The 20,376-nt window shown below is 36.9% G+C and overlaps 1 protein-coding gene and 1 pseudogene across 1 annotated transcript in view; both read right to left on the bottom strand.

Moving 5' to 3' along the window:
* Positions 1–20,376, bottom strand: part of SLC9A9 (solute carrier family 9 member A9) — a 659,022-nt gene that overhangs the window by 597,512 nt on the left and 41,134 nt on the right. The gene's annotated exons all lie outside the window — the stretch shown is intronic.
* Positions 5,608–6,124, bottom strand: LOC144225463 (low molecular weight phosphotyrosine protein phosphatase-like; annotated as a pseudogene).

The following is a 20,376-nucleotide window of genomic DNA, read 5'->3' on the forward strand; positions in this document are numbered from 1 at the left end:
CATAATTCACAGAGAAACTGAGATTCAGGACTGGCTTCTTGACTTTTATTTGTCTATAGTTCTTTAAAACATGAAGCCTAATTTTTAAACTATGAAGGTACCACTATGCGAATTTTCCTCTGAGGTTGGAGGCTGGAAGATGGCCAGGAAACTCCCCTTTCAATCTTCTCTGTCTCCTTCCCTCCCTTCCACCCTTTGATCATTTTAGCTCTTGGTTTGCTTCACCCTCTTTTTTTTTAAACCAATTTATTGAGATACATTTACAAACCAGAAAGTTCAAAGAATATACTTCTATAATTTCTAGTATTTTCACAGACCAGTATGACCATCACCACAAACTTCAGGACACTCAAAGAAAAGCGCTTACTCCTCAGTTGTCAGTACCTGTCGCCAGTCCTCCCAGTTCCTGGCTACTATTAATTTATTTTCTAGTCTCTATAGATTTGCCTATTCTGGACACTACATATAAATGGAATCATATAATTTTGTCTTCACTTTCTTTTACAGAGTCCACTCTCTTCTTCCTCTGACTCAGCCTTTTGTGTTAGATTATTTCTAAGCTAGACAAGGCAAGGGAAGGGAAGAGCTTCTAATCATATGTTAGGAAGTACGTGCAAGGTAATCACACAATCTTTTTGGTGGGCCTCTCAGCCAGCTTTACGTTCCTCACCTCAGGAAGTGACTAGGTCTGAGCAGCATGAGGAAGGTGCAGATAGGGATAAAAACCTTTTTTAAAAACTGAGTTTTTTAATTAATAAATCTCATTTTTTAGAGCAGCTTTAAGTTCACAGCAAAATTTAATGCAAAGTTCATAGAGTTCCCATGTACTTCCTGTCCCCCGACACATATAATTTCCCTTATTATAAATGTCCTCTACTAGAGTGGTACATTTGTTACAACCCATGAACCTACACTGACATATATATCAATTAATGTCTATAGTTTACATTAAGGTTCACTCCTCTTGTTGTACATTCTATGGATTTTGACAAATGTATAATGACATGTATCCACCACTGTGTCATACAGAATGGTTACACTATCCTACAAATCCTCTGATCTCTACCTATTAATTCCCCACCCTTCATCCCCAACTCCTAGAAAGTACAGATCGTTTTTGCTGTTTCCATAGTTTTGCCTTTTTCAGAGTTACATAGTTGGAATCATACTGTATGTAACCTTTTTAGAGTGGCTTCTTTCATTTACTGATATGCATTTAAGGTTCTCCAATATATTTTCATGGCTTGATAGTTCATTTCTTTTTCAGCACTGAATACTATTCCATTTTCTGGATATACCAGTTTATTTATCGATTCGTCTACTGAAGAACATCTTGGTGTCTTCCAAGTTTTGGCAATTATGAATAAAACTGCTGTAAGCATCCATATGCAGGTTTTTGTATGGACATAAGTTTTCAAATCCAAGTAAATACCAAGGAGTGTAACTGCTAGATCATATGGTAAGAGTGTATTTAGTTTTAAAATAAACTGCCAACCTGTCTTCCAAAGTGGCTGTACCATTTTGCATTCCTACCAGCAATGAATGAGAGTGCTGTTGCTCCATATCCTCACTACCATTTTGTGTGGTCATTGTCTTGGATTTAGCCATTATAATACATATATAGTGATACATTATTGTCATTTTAATGTGCAATACCCTAATGGGATATTTTCATATGCTCATTTGCCATCTGTATATTTTCTTTGGTAAGGTATCTGTTCAAATCTTTTGCCCACTTTTAATTGGTTTTCTTTTTTTATTGTTGAATTTTTAGGAGTTCTTTATATATTTGGGAACAATACAAAGATTGTTGTACCAGATGTGTTTGTAGGAAAAAAACAAGATATGTCTTTTCCAAATATTTTAACCCAGTCTTGATTTGTCTTATTTTCTAGACATTGTCTTTCACAGGGCAGAAGTCTTTTTTTTAATTGTTTTAATGTTTATTTATATTTGAAAGAGAGAGAAAGACAGAGTGTGAGCGGGTGAGGGGTAGAGAGAGAGGGAGACACAGAATCTGAAGCAGGCTCCAGGTTCTGAGTTGTCAGCACAGAGCCTGATGCAGGGCTAAACTCAAGAACCACAAGATCATGACCAGAGCAAAGTCAGATGCTTAACCGACTGAGCCACCCATGCACCCCTCGCAGGGCAGAAGTCTTAATTTTTTTCTTCTCTATACTTTATTTTTTTCCAGTTTGATTGAGAAATAATTGGCATAATCACTGTGTAAGTTTAAGGCATATAGGAATATTGTTTGCTTTACATATATTATGAAAGGATTACCAAAATAGGTGCAGCTAACATTCATGTCTTCTAGGTTGCCTAATGTGTTGGCATACAGTTGTTCATCGTGCCTTTTTATGATTCTTTGTATTTCTGGGGTATCGGTTGTAATGTCCCCTTTTTCATTTATAATTTTGTTGATTTAGGTCCTGTTTTTTTCATTAGTCTATGTAAGGATTTGTCAATTTTGTTTATCTTTTCAAAGAAACAACTCTTAGTTTGATTAATCATTTCTATTACTTTTCTGTTCTTGATTTCATTTATTTCTGTGCTAATCTACTATTTCCTTTCTCCTACTAACTTTGGGCTCAGCTTTCTCTTCTTTTTCTTGTTCCTTAAGGCATAGAGGTAGGTTGCTTATTTGGAATTTTTATTGCTTAATGTAGATGTTTATTGCTATGACTTTCTTTAAAATACTTTTGGAGCATCCCATAAATTCTGGTATATTGTGTTTCCATTTTCATTTGTTTGTAGAAACTTGTTTATCCCTCATTAATTTCTTTGATCCACTGGTTGTTAAGGAGAGTGTTTAATTCCCATGTATTTATTAATTGTCTTGTTTGTTCTTGTTACCAATTTATAGTTTTATACCATTGTGGTCAGAGAGGATATTTGGTATTACTTCAATCTTCTTGAATTTTCTAAGACTTGTCTTGTGGTTTAATATATGGCTATCCTAGAAAATTTTTCATGTACACTTGAGAGAAAGGCATATTCTGCTGCTGTTAAATAGAATATTATGTATGTCTGTTAGGTCCATTTGGTCTGTAATTTGTTCACATCTGCTCTTTCTTCACTGATTCTCTGTCTGGATGGTCTATCCATTGTGGAAAGTGAGGAATTAAAGTATTCAACTATTATTGTTTGTTTCTCCTTTCTGTTAGTTTTTGTTTTATATACTTAGGTACTCAGATTTTGGGCACATATATATTTACAATTGTTATATCCTCTTGATGAACTAACCACTTTATTATCATTTAATGATCTTGTATCTTCTCTTTTTACTATTTTTAGTTTAAAATCTATTTTATCTGATGTAACCACACCTGCCTCTTTTTTGTTGTTGTTGTTGCCATATGCTTGAATGACTTTTTTCATTCCTTCACTCTCAGTCTATTTCTGTCTTTAAGGCTAAAGTGAAGCAACACCCAGGGTCCGAAGGACAAGAACAAGATGCAACTAAAGGTGGCACCACTGAAAGTCAACACATACCAGCCTTCCCTCCAACTGAAAACTATACCAACCACCCCACTTGCAGAGCCCTCATTTCCTTCCAAAGAGAAAAAGACAGGAGACACAAGACCACCACCACTCTTTCAAGAAAGCTCATACCTTTTTGGAGAAAGAATGAAAGCCACTGTGGCTGCAGATGGGCCACAGGCCACCATCCTGGACAAGATATTGCATGCTTTCATTATGATTTGATGAGAAGAGCAGTCATCTCTGTGGTCTTCTACCTGAAGGCCCAGAACCTTAGCTTATATCAAACAGACCATGAATGAGGCTCACCGAGAAACTCTGACAGCCCTGAGCAGGCTTGGAACTGCTACATGTGAGGGGGAGCATGCTTGGGCCAGGCCTGAGAAGGACACCTGGGGGATTGAGCCTTGCATCAGTCAATGGACCATTGCTGCTTCCACGGTTTGGACAAAAGTACTGTGGAAACCTGAAAGGCTGGCATCAGAGGAAACTGAACAAGGAATACAGGAGCCTTCTGCATCATCTCTGCAACTTCTCTGTAAATATAAAATCACTTCAACGTAAAAAAAGATATATTAAAAAATAATAATGAAAATAAAGTGGATCTCTTGTAAGCAGTATTTCATTGGATCTTGTTTTTTATCCATTCATCCATTCTATGTCTTCTGATTGGAAAATTTGATATATTTACATTTAAAGTAATTATTGATAGGTAAGGACTACTACTCCTATTTTGTTATTGTTTTCTGGTTGCTTTGTATATCCAATGTTCCATGCTCCTTATCCTGCTGTCTTTGTTCATGTTTTGATGTCCTTTGGTATCCATATGCTTTGATTCCTTCTCCTTCTCTATCTCCATCTTCTTTTTCTCCCTTCTTTTTTTAAATATATAATTGCTATAAGTTTTTCCCTTGTGGTGACATAAAATATCTTAAAATTATAAAAGATTAACATAAATACCTTAAAATTATAATACCTTATTTTATACTTTATACTTTTACTTCTCTCTCACACATATTAGGCTATTGCTGTTACAACTTACATATTTTCACAGTATGTAACTAATAAGAGATTATTCCAGTTATGGTCATTTTATTATATTTATTTTCTTAACTTTAAACCATTGTTGTAAGTAAATTACACACTACAATTACAAATTACAGAATCTATCCTTGACTATATATTCCATAACCAGTGAATTTTACACTTTTTATATTTTTATGATGTTAGTTAGCCTCCTTTTATTTCCATTCAAAGAGCTCCCTTTACCATTTCTTGTAGGGCAGGTCTAGTAGTAATGAACTCCCTCAGCTTTAGGTTGTCTGGGAAAGTCTATGCCTCCTTCATTTCTGTAGAATAGTTTCACTGGGTATAGTATTCTTAGTTGACAGGTTGTTTTCCTTCTAACATTTTGAATATGTCATCCCATTCACTCCTGGTCTCAAATACTTCAGTTGAGAAATCTACTAATAGTTTTATGTGGATTCCATTATAGATACTTCTCTTTTCTCTTGATACTTTTAAGATTCTTTTTTTTTTTTTTTTGTCTTTGACTTTGGAAAAGCTAATTATATGTCTCAGTGTAGCCCTATTTGGGTTCAATCTATTTAGAATCCTTTGGGCCTCATGGATCTGCATGTCCATTTCTCTACCCAGCTTTGAAAATTTTTCAGCCATTAATACTTTAAATATATTTTCTGTCTCTTTCTCTTTCTATTCTCCTTCTGGAATTCCTATAATGCAAATATTGTTTCTTTTCATTGTGTCCTATAGACTCTTTTTTCTTTTAAATTCTCCAACTTTTTTTCTTTTTGATTTTCCCATTTCATAATTTCTAATGTCCAATTCTCCACGTTGTTAATTCTTTTGCATGGTTGAGTCACTTTAAAACCCTCTATTAAATTCTTCAGTTTAGGTATTATATATTTTTTCTTTCTCTTTTTTTTTTCTTTTTTGGGCTGAGTCAAACATTTTATTTATCTGTCTGTCAAACACAATAGCTGATTTCTATCTATAATTATTTTTTAAGATAAGAAACAGTGAGTCAACTGAAGAAACAACTGTGGCCTTACTGTGGAGACTATGGGGCTCACTCTGGGGCTACAAGGAGAAATGGTCATGAAATTAGCAGGCTTTCTCCAACAAGGCTCTGCAGCACCTCACACACTGCTAGTAGACAATCTCAAAGTCAGACTCACTCCCATAATAGAGGTCTTCAATAATAAATTGTTTTTGTGGGTCATAACTCCCAAGTAGTTCAATTTTAGATTTGTAGTTTTTGATTACTTTTCCTATTCAAGTATCTCAGATTGCTTTCATCCACACATAGTACATATGTATATCCACACATAGTACACATCAGATGTGGCAAAGTCTTCTTTGGTAACCTGTCACACAATGTTAACCCCACACTTGATGGGAATAACATGTTATTATTTAATAACAATAATTAAATAAATTGTGCCCTCAATAATTGGGAGAGTTTGCTATTTCATATGTAGATGTCACTGCATTGTCTATCCCCCAATTATCTGAAAGCTTTTGATCAGTTAGGAGTTTTCTGAAAACTTATTCTTCAATGGGTGACTGACATATTATCCAGATGCACAAAGGGCGTAGGCTTGGAAACCTGCTCAGCCATCTTCCCATGCCCCAGTATTATATTTTTCAGTTCTAGATTGTTTTTCTTTCTTTCTCTTTCTTTTTTTCTTCCTTCCTTCCTTCCTCCCTTCCTTCCTTCCTACCTTTCTTTCCTTTCTTTCGATTTCTATGCTTAGTCAAACTTTTCATTTGTTCATGCATTATTTTCCTAATTTTGTTTAGTTGTCTGTGTGTTCTTGTAGTTCACTAAACTTCTTTAAGAGGATTATACTGAATTCTTTGTCTGATAGTCCATAGATCTCCATTTCTTTAAAATCATCTATTAGAGCTTTATTAGTTTCTTTTCATGGTGTCATACTTATCTACTTTTTGTGATCCTTGATTCTTTATGCTGGTATCTGTGTATTTAAGTGATCAGGTTCCTCTTCCAGATTTTACAGGTTTGGTTTAGTAGAGACAGGTCTCCAAACAGTCAGATTCAAACAGTCAACATTTTAAGTTTCTGGGGATGTATACTGGTAATATTCTTGGGCAGGCAGTGCCTGCTTATGATTTATTTTGGGGTGAGGCAACTGTGCAAGTTCTGAGGCCAGGGATGGAGATGGTGCCACTGACTGAGAGCAGTTTAACAGGGCTGCTGGTTTGGTTCACTACCCACGTAAAGCTGTAGGATAGATTCCGTGACTGCCAGATTCTCTGTCAGGTTTACTAGATGGTTAGGACTGGGTACTATATTCATTAATAGACAAGGCTATGAATTATCTTTCCTGCTCTGACTGGCCAGCAGGATGGAACCTAGGGCTTGTACGACTAATTGTTTGGGGACCCAAACCAACAAAAGTGTGTACTAAATTCACTTGTCAGCTGCAGCTACCAGTTCCTCACTGCAGACAGGGAAAGCTACAGATGACTCTGTTCAAATGTCACTGTAAGCAGGACTATTGGATGGACTCTACAGCTTCCCATGTGCTCCGGTTAGGTTCCTTGGTTAGCCAGGTTGAAGGCTGTATTCAGTGATAAGTGGGGCAACAATTTAGTTTCTCTATCTGGGCATAGTGGGAGAAGCAGTTGTAAAACTGGCGAAGCTCTTTGTTGTCTTAACTCAAGCCAACCTGTGCCCCAAATTCCTTGGCTGAAAAGGGCCAATGGCTTTTCTCTGAAAACTATTTGTTCTGCCTATGTGTGTCTCAGTTTAAGCACTACTGCAACACACAGCTCCCAGACATTTTTGCCAACTCTTCTGGTCAGGTAGGACAGGGAGCCACAGCAGGTGGGGCTATGTTCCAGCTCCTCTGTCTGGAAAAAGGAAAGGGGAAGGGTCACTCCACACAACTCTCAATTTCCCATACTATCCAGTTGGGAGCTAACCTCAGCTTTGGCTATGAGTTAATCCTCCTGCCTATGTATAGCATAGAAACCCTCCATTCCTGGTACTTACTGGCTTTGCTCTGGAGGTGATCAGCTCAACCTACCCACCTCTCAGTTTGAGCACTGCTGTGCTACACAGCTTGTAAGTGTTCCTCTGGTGAGATGTGGCCAGGAGATACTCTCCATAGTGGGCAGGGCCGTGATTCAGCTCCTTGTCTGGGCATGGGCAAACAAGTCTCTAGGGCTAGCAATATTCCTCATTTGAAAACCCAAATCAGGCAGATCTGAACCCCAATGAATTCCCTAGTCAAAGTGCTTTACCAATATGGTTCTTCAGATGAGCAAAACCACTGGTTGGGATTACTAGTTGATTACTGCAGGTGTAAACTCCGTCTGCCAAGATCCATGTGCTGGTTGTTATAAGATCCTCCCTGCTTCTCCATCATAGTCATATTCCCAGTGGACAAGCCCCCAAGGTTCCCCTGAAATCTCCATGAGGTGAGATCAGAGTAGAGGTCCCCACAATGTAATCCCAATGGTTGGGGGGAGACTGGTTGTCTCCCCCTGGGTTCTCTTTTTTTCTTACTGCAGGACCTAATGGCACAAGAAAGATCCCTCCATGTGTTGCACTGGCCTGGGGGAAGTGAAAAAAAGTCATACATAGTCACTTCTCTTACCCTTCTAATACAATCTGTCTTGTTTCTGTGATGCAAGTGTTATTTCAGACTCACCCTCACGTTCTAGAATTCTATCAGTGAGGTTCTCATCTTGAATAGTTGCTTGTTGTCCTTCTTGTGATGGGGAGCAAAGTCAGGAATAATTTATGTCGCCATCTTGGTCATATTACTCACCTTCAGAAGTCTAGTTTTAATGAAGTCCAGCTTATCAATTGCATTTTTCATGAACAGTACCTTTGTTGCTGTATCTAAAAGTAGTCACCATATCCAAAGTCCTCTAGATTTCTTCTGATATTTCCTATGAGTTTTAGAGCCTTTTGTTTTATATTTGGGACGCCAGCCCATTTTGAATTAACTTTTGTAAAGAATGGTCTATTTCTAGATTTATATATTTGCATGTGGTGTCCACTTTTTTCCAGCACCATTTGTTCAAAAGACTATCTTTGCTCCATTTTATTATCTTTGCTCTTGTGTTAAAGACAAGTTGACTATACTTATGCAGGTCCATTTCTGAACTCTATTCTGTTCTATTGAACTATTTTTCTATTCTTTCACCAATACCAGTTTTTTTTTAATACTGTAGCTTTATAGTAAGTTTTGAAGTTGGGTAGTATAGTTCTCTGAATTTGTTCTTGTCCTTCAATATTGAGTTAACTATTCTGGGTCTTTTGCCTCTCTATGTAAACTTTAGAATAAATTTGTTTATTGATTCTAATAAGTTGCTGAGATTTTGACTGGGATTGCATTGATCTCTATAGATCAAGTGGGAAGAACTAATATCTTGACAATATTGAGACTACCTATCCATGAACATGGAATGTGTATGTATGTAGGTGTGTATGTATTTAATATCTTTCATCAGAGATTTGTGCATATTTTGTTACATTTACACCTACATATTTAAATTTGGGGGGTACTAATCTAAATGGTAATATGTGTTTAATTTTAAATTTATTTATTCAGTGCTGGTATATAAGAAATTAATTGACCTTTACTTAGTCCCCATTAACTTGTGTATTGAGGGCTCTACAACTGTATTAGTTATAGGGCATATATAATAGAAACTAGTTATACTTAACAACCTCAAGGAGTTAGGGGGAGACAAAAGAGAAGGAAACATGTAATCACACTTTTTAGAAATGAAAAGTTATCCCAACCTCAATCTGAAAAAGAACATGTTTTGAATTATATAATTCATGATATCCTTTTGGGAGAAAGTGTTACTCCTGATTAATTTTTAAACAATTTCCCTACAGATTTTAGTAGATGAAAATTTGCTCTGGGGAATCGAGTGACTGGTTACCTTAATGACTGTCAATCAAGAATCTGGAGATCTTTTTCAATTTTTTTTTAAATTTTGGGGGTTGGAGGTAGGGGGGTGTGCAGAGAGAGACGCAGAGAGAGAATCCCAAGCAGGCTCCACATGGAGCCTGACATGGGGCTTAATCTCACAAACCATGAGGATGATGACCTGAACCAAGGCCAAGAGTTGGACACTTAACCGACTGCATCACCCAGTTAACCCCAGAATCTGGTGATATTTAACCATTCTTTTTTCTTTTTTATATCTGATTCAACAATAATTAATCATTCCTCTAATTACAAAATTTCTTACAAGAAAGAATCTTTAAATTGGCTAATATACTCTCTCACAGGTCTTTTCCTTGCAGCAAAGTTCTAATAAACCTTCGACACATGCTCATAACAAAGTTGCCTGAAAAGCTTTATTTAACAGTGCAATAGAAAATTACTCAGAGTTGTAATTGAAGTTATCACAAGGATGTGGGGAGCACTTGAATTTTGGATGTATGAGTGGGTGGGGGTGGAGGAGGAAGGTATTCATTCAGAAGTGACATCTAAATTGAATACTACAGAGCGAGTAGAACAAAGGGCGGTGGTGAGATGGGAGGAGTCTGAGACAGTAGCTAAGAAAAAGACCTGGAAGAGGAAAAGTATCTGTGTAGCAGGTGGCTGCCCTGTCCGTGTCTATTGGGCTTGGAAATTTCCTGTTCTCCAGTGCACATTCACCTTGCCTGTATCTGCATCTAAATCTGAGAGTTTTCCCCCAGGAGCCAGAAGGGCATTCTTCCCTCTTCTGGGAAATGCTGGTAAAAAAAAAAAAACCTGGAAGGAATAACATCCCCCATTGTCCTCAACCAATGACAGAGTGGTGGTGTTGATATGTAAATTCCCCTATTCATTCTCTGCTCAGATGGTATAATTTGAAATGTTTCACAGTGTTTCCCAGAATTTCTCCCAGGGATTTGGTGCCAGTCCCACTGTGGGCACTGGCTTCCTTTTCCTGTATCACTGTCCCACTCCACACCAGTATGTTCTAAGCTTCCCAAATAAAGTGCTTTGCACACCAGCCCTTGCAATAGAGTCTGCTGTAGGGAATTCAGACTGAACAGCCTGTTTGGGGTAACTGCAAGCAGCTAAGCAACAGAGAGAACTGGTGATATGTAAAAAGGTAAAAGCAAGGTTAGGCTAGCATATGCAGGCCCTAATTGCCATATTTAGTGCATAAAAAACATGATGCCCCGTTAAACTTTAATTTCAGATAAACAAGACAAATAACTTTTTAAAATAGGTATGAATGGGGCATAGTTATACTAAAAAATATTGTTTATCTAAATTAAATTTACTGGGGATCATGTATTTTATCTGGCATTGCTATGAAATCTAAAAACGATTTGAAGCTTTATCAGCAGGACTTTGGTTCCAGTGATGGAACCTCACTGGATGGAACCTCATCCAGAGATGAGGCCTGGATCTGGGGCTTTCAGGGAGATGGGAGAAGTAGATGGAAGGCATAAGGGAAAGTTATCTGCACTTAAACTAGCTGCCAGGGCAAAAGAACTATCTTACTAGATAGGATGGGAAAAGACTACCAAAAATGAGTGTGAAGTTCTGAAAATGCCCCCAGAATGTTTAGAAAAAGACATCAAACTAGGAATGCAGGGCCTCTTTTCCTTGCCTCCTTAATGGGCTCATGCCCATGGAGCAGAACACTTTTTTTCAGGCCCAAACACCTTGCCCCCTGGATCAAACTGCAGTAGTAGCTTTAGGCCTGAGCACTACTCCTCCTGAATTTCTCTAATGACCTAAGTTAGAATGGGCTCAGCTCAACCTGTTGCCAGATGAGCCCTTGACCAGAGCCTCTGGAAATTACCAGCTATACATAGCAAGGGGCACTAAGGAAAAGCAAATTCTCTTTACATTATTTTCTCTTTGTTGTTGTTGTTGTTGTTGTTCCCTGAGATAGAACTTGCCCTATTCGATAACCCCAGCCATGGTGCACACATTCCTCAGAATGATATCACAGAAAATCTATTCTCAACATGGAAAGGGATAGGAACCACATCTGGAATCACACGGTGTTTGTGTGAAGAGCTCTTCAGTTTCACTTCAACTTTTATGAAGGAAATTCTATTCCTGTGGGAAACCATTTCAAAAACAATATATTGAAAAAGAAAGAAGAAAAATGAACTCCATTATACCAATGGTACATTCATTTTTCTGTTTTGCTCTGTTTCTTCAATTTGTAAAATGCACACCAAAGACTATTAGAGAATATATTTTGAATTGCTTCATTATAAAGTGTTGAGAGATTTAAATAAAAAAAAACTGCAGCGAAATGAAAACAAGTCTCCTTTTATTTTTTAACACCTGAATTTGATTATAACTTTCAGTTCTGAAATTTGAAATTGTACAGGGCTATTACCTCAAAGTAAATTATACATACTCTTATCACACACTAAAAAGCATGAGTAATTATCTGGCAGTCATGTGTTTTCTACCCACATTCACATACACACACAGACACTGTAGTATGAGCAATTTGTGCAAGCCGAGCTATTGATCACACATTCATCTAGCCCATAGTAGTTAAGTTGACATCCCAAGGTCTATGGGGGTACTCTGAGCCAAGGATCATTTTGATTATTTACATATAGTATATATTTAATTCTCATAAGAACCTTGTAGGGTGAATATTCCTCTCCCCACTTTACAATGCAGAAATTGAGGCTCAGAAGGGTTAAATAACTTTCCAAATGACACAGAGACTATAAGTGACAGGTATGGGCTGAATTGTATCCCTTACAAAATTCATATGTTGAAGTCCTAACCTTCAGTACCTGAGAATGTAATTATATTTGGAGATACGATCTTTAAGTAATTAAGTTAAAATGAAGTCATTAGTATGGACTCTAATTCAATATGGTTGGTGTCCTTATAAGAAAGAGACATTAGGGATGTGCATCTACAGTGGAAATACCATGTGAAGACACTGTGAGAAAGCCTTGATGGATAGACACCAAGGAGAGAGGCCTCAGAAGAAACTGACCTAGCCAACTCCTCAATCTTGGACTTCTAGCCTCCAGATTTGTGAGAAAATTAATTTCTGTTGTTTAAGCCACCCAGTGTACGTTGCCTTGTTATGACAGTCCTAGCAAACTAATTACAGCAACCAACCAAGAATTTTCATCTGATCTGCAACTATCCTGAAATCATTTTTCACTAGGGAATCAGTCTGGGAGAAAATGGGGTTAATGGAGAATTACTTTTACTTAATATGTAATATGCCAAGGCAAACTAGGGTTTAGCTAAAGGTAACCAAGTTATCCAAGATGGCCCAATGTGGGGGTTGTGGTGGTAATGTGGTGATGTCGGAGGAACATGTGGATGTTCCTAGGGAGGAAGAGCATAGCAGCAGAAGGTTCTAGGCAGTAATAACTCAAACCCAGAAGAGCTAGCAGTAGTATTTTTCCTTCCGGTAATTAGCTTATTAAATCAGACCCAGACCATGACCAGAGTGTTAGATGCAGGATCCAGTCCCCCTCATGTAACCCAGAACAGGGAATTGGAAAAAGAGTACTGAGGGGCCCCAAAGCACCCCCTCTCCCACCAATTTTCCACATATTGCCCTGGAGTCTTGATGACTAAAGAATTGGGCCCCTCTTCTGGTCCAACACAGATCGCTGGGGTTGGGGGAAGCAGAGCAGAAACCAGGCCAATGCCTGGTGACCCAGACAAGCTCCCCAGGAAGTGGAAAGGGGCCAATTCTCCTCCCCACAATGAATTTTTCCTTCTCAGAATTTGATATACCACCCAAAGGAGAGAAAGGGAACACAATTATCTATGGAATCCAGTTTGCTTAGATGTCACTTTAAATGAATAGGAGCCAGCTTCAAATAAAACAACTACTCCCTCTTTCTGGTTTTCCAGGGCAGAATCTGTGATTTTCTCTATCTGCTCTTCCCCACCCTCCTACCACTATCATGGGTGAGGTTCCATCTTTTGGCCTTGATGGATACCCAGTTCAGCTCATAAATCCCTCTCTTATAATTCTCATGTTTTTCTATCAGTTAACAAACTTCCAAAAAAATATTCTCAAGTCTTTGTAATTTGATATTTATGATATGCAAGCTGCCCAAAACCCAGAGATTGGGCAAGAGCCCTTTCTTCCCAGACTTAAGGGCTGTACTAGGCTATATAGTTCCCTAGGGAACTAGAATACTGAACAGAAAATTGAGGCAGAAATAGTACTGGCTTTCATCAATCTCTTAGGACAGGTACTTATCAGCATAGAACTCCTGAGTTTTTAATACACAAACCCCCAAGGCTTGCTAAATACTGAATCTAAAACTGTACTCCACTCCACCTCCCACTGTTCCCCCACTGGCAAAATGAAAGCTCTAATGTTCCTGTTTGGTTCTGCTATGGATAGAGTCAGCCAGAATGGGACTCTGCAGATCCATCAGTGATGGCCTCCATATCTCAGCAGAGTGGGCCTGGGGTGAGTAAGACTTGCTTTGGTTAACACAGTCACTGGGAATCCTCTTATTGCCTAAAGAGTCTAACTCTGTAGTGGGAGACTCTCTAGAAATGACTCCAAAGTAGTGAGATATTGAAACTACTCTCTCAAAGCTTCTGGGGGGTCTGAGATGGACAGTAAACAGTGTGATATCCATGACCCTGATGAAATAGTGGAAACTGACCAGACTAGCCTTCTCTTATAATTATTATAGAGTGATATTATAAATGTAGAATAAATTCTATTAATACATGTACTTCCCTTCACCCACAATACATTCTTTAGGGGTGGGGTCTTCAGGTGGGTAGCTACCTTGGTCTATTGGTCACCTTGTAGGTATGTATGGATATTTTTTTCCCAGGAAACTGCCTGGGTTTTCATCAGAGATCAAACTGTATTGTTGGAATTGAGTAAGATCCAGAGTCTCTGTCCAGAGTCTCAACTTTCAAGTGTGGAGAACAGAGCAATGGCATGGACCTCTACAATGGGAGCAACGCCACCCAGCCATGGAAGCCTGGCTTCTGTTTTCTGCAGGGAAGTGCTCCTTTCTATGATTGTCTCACTTAGGATTACTGCTCTTCACACTCTTACACTCTTTACTCTCTTAGATATATGCAAATTAGGCTGATCTAATATATAAAAATGCTAGAAAGCTGAGGTTGCCCTCACCAACAGCAGACAGCCTTGGTGGGCTAGTGTTGGTAAATTTCTGTGGTTAGAACTGGCACCTATATTATCACTCAGAGAATCTTATATTCTACATACTTGATATTATTTTACTTAACTACTTCTCTATATTTCAGATGCTGATGGTCTCTGTCCCCTCATAAGATGTCCTACAGAACTAGTAAATCCATGAATATTAGAGTTCTAATAAACAGTCACATGTCATCTGAGCCAAAGCCCCATATGATGAGGAAAATTCTACTGCCATGTAGCAATCATCACTTCAATACTTACAGTGTTGGGAAGTTCACTGCTTTGTGAAGAGCCTATTCCATTATTACATAGGCTCTCCACAAAGATGTTACTGCTTCTTTTTTTTTCCCCCTTCAAACTGTGCTAAAATCTGGATGTTAATCCAGGCTCTCCTATTAGCTCCATCACCCTAGACAGAACCCAATACATGAGGCTGCTGGTGAGCTCTTGACCAAAGCCGGTGGTTCTCAAAGTGTGCCTCTCACTAATCTCCCTCCCTCCCTGTACTCCAACAAAGCAGTCCTACTTCCTCTGTTCTTCATGGTGGGATCCTGGGTGAGATTTCATTTTCAGATTGAGCTCTTGTGCTTCACACAAATGGTCCTCTACCTGCTCCCATAAAGCAGACAGAGAAAAGCTTCCAGGCTCATACAATCTGTGAACACAAACAATATGTACCAGGAAAACTTCACATGGCAAGTTTAACATGACCCATGAAGTAATTCTCTTGAAGTAATACACATCACTGAAAGCAAGGGGAAAAGAACAAAAGCATAATCTTCTTTATAGTTTGTTCTTTGTCCGGTAACTTTACATGTATAATGAACCTTATAAATCTGGATGAGGGTAAAGGGAATAAAGGAAGCTAGCCAATTGTCATCCCAAACAAAAACAGGAAAGTTGTAGATGATGTCTTTACTCTCATTTACCATTTGGTGTATAAAAGAGAAAGTTACCTCATGTTAAGAGGGAGGAAGAGTAACCAGGTTGTACCACTAATCTGGACCATGGATGCCTCTCTTTGGGGCTCTCCTTCCTAAGATGTTGTTTTGTTCAGATCTTTGAAGTAATTGAAGAAATAAGTCTTCATCTTTCAGGGCTTAAAAATTAGTGCAGATAAACAAGAAAATTATTACTTCATCTTTTCCTGAGCAATGAATAAACTTTATTTAAAAACTTGACTAGTGTCTAACTCTTGGCATTTTGAACCTTTTATTCACTGCTATATAATCCTGTTAGATTAGTGTCCTTGTAAAAAAGATACCAGAGCTTTCACTCTCTCCCCTGTGAAGGCACAGTGAGAAGAGGGCTGTCTGTAAGCCAGGAAGAAAGTCATTACTAGAAACTAAACCTTGCCAGACACTGGTGTTGGACTTTCCAGCTTCCAGAACTTTAAGAAAATAATTTTCTGTTATTTAAGCCATGTAGTCTGTTGTAGCCTGAGAAGACTAAAACAAAAGAGTAAAACCTATGCCTCAGTTTTCCAGGGAAAACGTAAAAATAACACTGATTTCTATGTGTATATCATTAGACAATCTACAAAGGTTGTCACATCCATTATTTTTAAAGTTTCTAACTGCACACCTAAATGGTACATTAAAATACTCATTTTACAAAAGGGAAAACAGGATAGAAGAAGGAAGGTGATTCATGCAGTGTCACATGGAAGGGAGGGGGTCAAAATCAGAACTAGTACCCAGACCATTGTTCTCTGCACAACACTAACCTGCTCTATAACCATCAATCTTCACACCATTATGTCATCTGCAAATCTGATAAGAAGGTTTCAATGTCTTCACACAAACATCAATAAACGTATTTAATGGGGAGTTGCTACTTATACTTTCTAACCTGAAGATGACAAATGGGTCTCATCTTGTAAGCCAATTGATTTTTTTGGCAGTGGCTGCCAATCCTGGGTATTGACAATGACTGTAAGGTCATGTTAGCAAAGGAAATCTAGATTGACTATCAACATTGGTCACAGGCACAGGAAGTGGAGTGTGCAGCATGTAAACCTGGAATTACACATACTACTCCAACCCCCAAGACAAAATGGAGTCCTCATGGATGAACAAAAATGCTTTCCGCATGAAGAACAAAATTATATAAACAAGGTTGGCCAAGGATCTTTTTCTTAGAATTATTTTTTGAATTACTTCTCCCTGATTGTTTCTCCCTGAATTCTCATTCTTTGTCAGTATAGAAAGTTGGTCCCTCAAAATTAAATTCCAAAATAAATTCCTCACATGAAATTTTATATAGGAGATAACTAGTGTCTAAGAGACAAGTTTTTCAAGATTTTATAATAAACACAGAAGCAGATTTCATGAAGGATTGAGAAGAAAAAAATTGGTTCTCAAGAACATTCATAGCAACTATTTCATGGTTGGTAGAACAATTGGATATATAATCAGGGAGTAAACAACTTTGATTATAGTGGATTATACCAAGAGACATAATAATATGGCTGTAATTATATATCAGCAGTTGTGCCTCAAATTCTTCTTCTAGAAAATAGCTACTATAAGCTTTACAGAAATAGATTCAAGATAATAAGAAACATAAGTATCACGGTAAAAGCCTTTTGAGGCTAAAAAAGTGGTATCTTACCCCTCCCCATTCCTCCAGTCTTAAAGATACTCAAAAATAAATCCTTACTGTACAGGACAATAAACTACAAAGCATGTCCGGCTAATTTTTCCCCTAATTATTCAGTCCTGTAAGCTAGATGTATGCTTTAAAAACAGATACATGCTTAAAATTATTTAAGAAGTAAAATGGTTCAAATAAGACTAATTTAGCAATACTTAATAACAGAAGCAATTTCATATAACTACTTTTCTTACCAAAGCTTATAAAATGTCACTTTCATTTACCAAAATTGATAAAAGCTGTTTTTATTATTATGGAAACTAGAGATATGTAAATAAGATTATTTTAGTAAAAGATTAGAACAGGCTTTAATTCTATCTTATTGATTTTTAAGAATAAGTTCTGATTCTTGAAGATAAAGCTTTTTACATTAATTTTGAAAAGTAATATTCCTAAAGGTTTCATTGGAGCTTTCCTCCACTTGGGTTCTATGAGCTAGATGTTCTCTATTCCTAGTATTTATGTTCCTGAGAAAAGCTCTCTGGTAACATAGATATGACGTCAAACTTCTGATATTTTTGTAAAATAAAAGTAAATTATAAAATTGGTACACAGAAAAATTGAGAAAGTATGAAGCTCTAGCAGAAACACTTAAATTTCATGTAAAAACTAAGGGCAATCTAAACCCACTTAGTGACAGGTTGGATTTCAATAAAATAAGACACTCTATTCTTATTTCACAAGTACTTATTTTCAAATTAATCATCAACTACTCAAATATTCTTTCTTTGAAAATAGGACTGAAATGAGATAAAATTAACCTGAGTTCTAGAAATACACAAAGGTCTCAGATATATTTTCTTAAAGTCATAGAATTGGATACTTAAAAAACGCTACTAGATTTGTATCAGAAGTAGTTAACTTTTTGATTCAAGTTATTGGACAGAAAGTAATAAAAATATCTTAACTTTATTAAGTGTGTTAGTGCTCCCAACACGCACATGCTTCTGTTCCACTTGTCATCGGTGCCCCCTTCCTGTGTGGTCTGGGAGAGACTAACTGACCTCTACTTGATGAAAGCTCTGAGCTTTCCTCAAATTTCCCAAAAGTACAAGATGAGAGAACAGACAATATTCCATATTCTTAAGGTCATTTTGGCCTCCAGGCTCCTTCTGCTCAATTCAAATGTTAACTGAGATGCAATATATCCCCCTTCTTGAGTTCCACAAAAAACTCTACTCTTACAAAGCTTGTGAAAGTGTATAGAATTTCTGAAGATTTTGGGGGGGTGATGGGAGACTTGGAAGGGGTTTATATTGCGGGACACAGGTAATCTCAGATGAACATATTCATCTCTATTCTTTTCCTGTGGTTCAGTTTCTTCATTACTGGGAATGTACACCTGTCCATCTCCCCATACTTTTGGGTGATTATAGTGTCCCTGCCTCCCTCCCTACTTGCCCCTAGTCTTAGGAGCAAACTCCTCTTTTTGTCTAGAGCCACAAATTCTCCAACAAAATGCTCATTAAGATACCATCTGTGCCTGAATATAAGAGATCCAAGAATGCATCTTCCAAAAGAGAAGATCCCTTTTAAAAAGTATCTCATCAACTTAAATATATATATACATTATATATATGTAGATATATATATATGTAGATAAATGATTGATATAGGAGAAATAGTCAAATGTCTTCTTATAGTATTGAGTTTATCAACTGAATCACACAATCATATTTTTAAAAACATGATATAGAACTTATATTGCTATTTAAAATACTAGGTTTTTATCCTCATTCTCACAGTTCATGAAAATTCTTCACAATTGACATGAGTGTTTTTGCCATCAATAGAGCCTTTGTTAAGTCATCTAACACAGTTCTTCCAAACACATCAAGTTCGTTTCTTTCTAACTAGTTGGAAGTACAGCATGTTTAATCTTGCCAGACTGCTTATACTGAAATTTTATCCCAAGTCATAAGAATCAACTTGTTATTTATGTTCTCCATAATGTAACCATTTAATTTATTGCCTTTTAAAGTGACATTTAAACCTTATTTACAATGACATTCAACACTTACAATTCAGAGGTCACCCTAGAGAATAATGATTAGAGCTGGGTTAAATTTCTCTGTCTTTTTTTTTTATAATCAAGTCTTTCAGGTGACCTTTATAAACAACTGAAATTAACATTGATTGAAGCTGTTTCAGACAGATATTCCCCAAATAGTTCTATGTCTTCCAATTATTAAAAGAATGACGTATGAGACTTAAATTTAAGGTTGCTCTCTTTTTTGGAAGGATAATTTTGAGGGGGGAAAAACTGTAAACTCTCACCTTATAATCTAGTATATAGGCAATTATTCCTTAATGTCCTCCCTAGGAAAGACTGTGGGGCCAATTGTTAAAATTTTCCTTTTTACACATACACTAATTATATCATTTAATCTTTGTAACAGGGCAAATATTAATCTTATGTATCAGATGAAGAAACTGAAGTTCAAAGAAACATAATGACTTGCCTAGTATCAGATCATTGACATTGGGTGAAGACTAGTTAAGTGGTTTTCCTTAGAATAAAATAAAAACAAAATATAATAACCTTTCAAAGTTACTAAGAGAGTAAATCTTAAATGCTATCAACACACACAAAAAACTGTAATTATGTGAAGGGATGGCAGTGTTAGCTCATGTTCTGGGGTGATCATTTTGCAATATGTTAAGTGTATAAAATCAACATATTGTACACTTTAACTTACATGATGTTGTACATCAATTACATCTCATTAAAGCTGGGGGAGAAAATGTGTATAATGATCTCATAGTACTGTTGTAATAATAGAAAAATGAAAGACCACAAAATTAATTATTAAAAAAATAATAATGCTATAACCTGGATAATGGTCTGTGATGAAGAGGAATGATTTTCCAGCAAATGGCTTTGTAATATAAAAAAATAAATATAATTCTTTATGTATTCTTTCATTGCCTGATAATTTAAAACATCCCTTGGAATTCTTTTCAAGGCCCTTCCGGTTTTGCCTGTGATTGGATATTTTATTATCAAATTCAAAAGTTTAAATAATTATTTTTCTCTTGCTTTAATTTTCACATTTTTAAAGAAGTTGTTCCTAT

This window comes from Crocuta crocuta, unplaced genomic scaffold (assembly GCF_008692635.1).
Source record: "Crocuta crocuta isolate KB4526 unplaced genomic scaffold, BGI_CrCroc_1.0 scaffold337, whole genome shotgun sequence".
In the NCBI taxonomy this organism is placed as follows: Eukaryota; Metazoa; Chordata; class Mammalia; order Carnivora; family Hyaenidae; genus Crocuta; species Crocuta crocuta.